This window comes from Rhagoletis zephyria, unplaced genomic scaffold, assembly GCF_001687245.7.
Source record: "Rhagoletis zephyria isolate East Lansing unplaced genomic scaffold, Rhagoletis_zephyria_1.1 Rzeph_scaffold_00102, whole genome shotgun sequence".
In the NCBI taxonomy this organism is placed as follows: domain Eukaryota; kingdom Metazoa; phylum Arthropoda; class Insecta; order Diptera; family Tephritidae; genus Rhagoletis; species Rhagoletis zephyria.
In genome coordinates, this window is record NW_016157186.1 from 56,573 (window position 1) to 60,656 (window position 4,084).

Below are 4,084 nucleotides of genomic sequence, written 5' to 3' on the forward strand. Positions count from 1 at the left end.
ATTAATTGCGTTGAATCTGTATGATCCACAAGCAGTTAAATTTCCCTCTCTGAATTTTTAGTTAGCTCAGTTTAGATCTACATAGGTGTGTGATATGTATGGGAGATATTCGCAAGATCCCTGGAGCTCACCAGGATATTTGACAATGCTTTGAGGAAATCGCCAACGGCTCTTATGCTGATTCCAGGTTTTGTAGTGACCGTACAAGAAAAAAGGCAGCGATTTAGAGATGGAGAAATGTGTACAGCTACCCCTTATACACAGATAAGAAGATCCTTTAATTTGGGTGGAAGCGTAATCGCAAAGAATTTTGAAATTTTTATACTGGTAACGAAGTATCTCTGCGCACCACCTTCCTCAGTGAACTCAGAAAGTGTGTTTGGTACATCGGGTAACATTTATGTTGAAAATAGAAAGAGAAAATTCGGAAATGCTCCTTTTCATAATGAAAAATATTAAAATTATTAACTTTAATTACTAACGGTAACTAACATTAAATTTGATTATAAAAATACAAAAAATAAAAATAAATTTCTGAACTACATTTTTAAATTGAATCTTCTATAATCTAAATCCGGAAATCCGGCCGCATTTGAGCTAGTATCCGGCCAGGTAGTCGGATAACAGAAAAACGGCTGGATAAGCCGCATTCCGGATATCTACGGGATGCGCTGCACATCCCTAGCTTGTATGAAGTCATGACCAAAAATCAAACTATTAGCAGTAAAGATGGCTTTTATAAAAAAAAAAGTAAAGCAAACTAAGTACAAAGTTTTTTTTTAGATCAAAANATAGTCGGATAACAGAAAAACGGCTGGATAAGCCGCATTCCGGATATCTACGGGATGCGCGGCACATCCCTAGCTTGTATGAAGTCATGACCAAAAATCAAACTATTAGCAGTAAAGATGGCTTTTATAAAAAAAAAAAGTAAAGCAAACTAAGTACAAAGTTTTTTTTTAGATCAAAAGTAAAACAAAAAAAAACAATTTTGAAGAATTGACTTTTGTTATTTTAACTTTTTTGTAATACCTTATTTAATTTTTTTGGCCTTTTTTGCGCGTGTACTTCTGCAATAAAAAACCTACTTCGGAGGTTGAGTAAAAGTGTAAATCTCGTTATTTGTGTCACAACATCAAGAAGCAGAACACGAATTGGAGGAAAACCTCAGCCAAACAGGTGAAACACATTTAGGCGCCAAACATTCATTTATTGTAATCAAATATGATCCTTTTATCCTGTTGTGATCCTGATCATCCTCAATTTAAATTTAAAATTATTTAGAGGTTAGTCCTTTTATTAAACCGAGAAAGGTACGTAAAAAAAAAACCCAATGAATAATAAAATTATATTAAAAAAAAAAACCATTAAACGCTTTTATTACAATAAGAACTATAAAATAAATTATTTATTGATTTAAAGATTCGTTAAGTATGGATATGAAGCTCCCTAATTTGATGTTATTTAACCTTTTAAACTAGTTTAATATAGGAGTAAAGTGATTGGCACGTAGTCATAGTCGAAATAAAGTCCATTGTAAAGTTAGTTGCAGTTATTTTTTACAGGCATCCCTTTGGAAACATACAGCACCCCATTGGTAGAGGGCTTACGAATTTGTTGTAACGTCACGAGTTGAAGACTTGCTCTAGCAGCCAGTCTCTTGAAATTTCCTCGAATCCCGTCGCAAGCTGATTTCCCATGCGAACTTGCAACAAAGTTCAATTCTGCCATTTCCTTGAAGGGATTTTCGTGATTTAAAACCCTTTGTTAAAGTTAATATGATTTATTCATAATGTTTTTGTTTTTTTCACCCCTTTCCTCTTTCAAAAATATACTATTTCATAAAATTCAATGTCTATTTATCATATTGCTCGAGCGTTAGACGATCTAGAATCCATACGCCTAAGCAGCCCATTACGCCCATTTCGGTACTTAAAGTTTACATTATAAACAATGTTTTTTATGTAAAAGTACAAATGTTTAAAAATGCTGTAATCAAAAAGAAAAATGTTTACTTAATTTTTTCTTTTGTTTTTTATACGTTGCATACTGAGACGTGTAAATAGGCAACCCTACGTCATATCGGCAAAATATGCTGCACGTCATATCACCCAGACCTTCAATCTCTTCCACTTTCATTCAAATCCTTAGAGGTCGCGCACAGAGGTGGCCGCGGTGTCATGAAATGCCTCTATATGTACATATCGTTGATGTTTTGCAAAACCGCCCATCGCCCAATTGCAAAACCGCCTTACCGTTTTTTTACGGCACTCAAATTTTACAGGAGCATGAAAAAACGGTTTATTCTTTGAAGGCACTACCTTGATAGTCGGTACTTTCTCTAGTTATTATTTTACAAACCCGTTGTTTTAATCGTTAAATATTTTATGAATAAATCTCTATGGCTGGAGTTCAGGGTTACCAAATCTTATTTTTGTTACAACGGCGATTTAGGCGGTTTTGCAACTGGTCGATGGGGGTTTTGCAAAAATATCGACGATATGTATATTTACGACAGCGGGAACACGCTCAATTAAGGTACATACTAGGGATGTTGCGAATGTGGAATTTTAGACATCCGCGGATGCGAATGCGGATGCGAATATCTAACAGCTAACATCCGCGGATGCGAATGCGAATGCGGATGTCAAGAATTTTTAATAAACAATTAAAATCTAGCATAATGGCGAGATCGTTGTTTAAACAGAGCAACAAGCCAAACCAGATACATATATCAGGTTGTTCTACAGCTTTTTAAAAAGAATTCTTCATTCTCATTGGCTGTTTCAGAATTTGGGGAATCTGTAACTTTATCAGCGTTTTTCGATTTTAGTTTTTGTAATTTATTTTTAATACTTTCTGCTGCGACTGGTTTGAAAAATTTGTGCTTATGGCGATCTAAATAGGTGGATATGGAAAATAAAATATTATTTTCCAGGAATGGAAATTTTTAACAAAATTCTGTTTTTAAAGTCGTGGCTGCCAGCCGAATCGGATCAGAATATTGTTATTGTTTTAAAAAGCACCTTGTTTTTTATAAGTATTCGAATCTCAGACAGTTACTTAATTTTTATCTTATTAAAGGTCAGACCTATAGTTACGGTGACCATCCATCCTGTATTATACGGGACAGTCCTCTTTTTTGACCCATTGTCCTGGTATTTTATTTATTTTATACGGGACGCCAAATGTTCTGTATTTCTTTTAATGGCCTGTGAGTTTTAAGTGATGTTTTAAAACAGTTATTACTTTTTAATCTGAATTCCTGTGAATCGAATCGAGGAATACATACAGTGGCTAAAATAGAAATTAAGACTCAATATTTTAGTAAGTTTTGGCTATTTTTCCTTAGTTTATTTAATGTTTATTATTTATCTTATGAAAGTAAAGCTATTTTCCTAACACCTAAACCATATAATACCAAATTTCTAACTTTGTGCAAAAAAATATAAAAGTTAAATCTGCAATGTTTCGCCAAAATTTCAAACTTTTTATTAGAATCTTTAGAAAAAAATTTGGTTTGCAGTTTTATAACTCATTAAAATTGAGTGGAAAGTGCTGCTCATTTGCTTCTCTTTATAAAAAAATGGTCGAAAAAAAATTGCCAAAAATTACCTTACCGATTTAAACTTGCACTTTATTATACTAAAATTTAACGAATTTTTTCACAAGTTTTACGGGGTAAAAGTCTCGAGAAAATTATCCTACATATTNGTGGTAAGCCTTACCGATTTAAACTTGCACTTTATTATACTAAAATTTAACGAATTTTTTCACAAGTTTTACGGGGTAAAAGTCTCGAGAAAATTATCCTACATATTTGTGATGTTACTATAAGGATACTGTTTTAGGGAAAACAGTGTGAAAAAATTTTGCAAAATTATTTTTGTCCCGTATTCGACTCTCATACATATGGTCACCGTACCTATAGTTATTATTTGAGCATTCCCAACAAATATTTAGGTTTGAGCTCAACTTGAGGTTGAGTTGAGAACTAAGGTATTTCTTAAATCTCCAACGTTGTTTCTTAACAGTACATCAAGTGGTGGATCATAGCGTTCTCAACAAAAAGGGGAATTTTTCT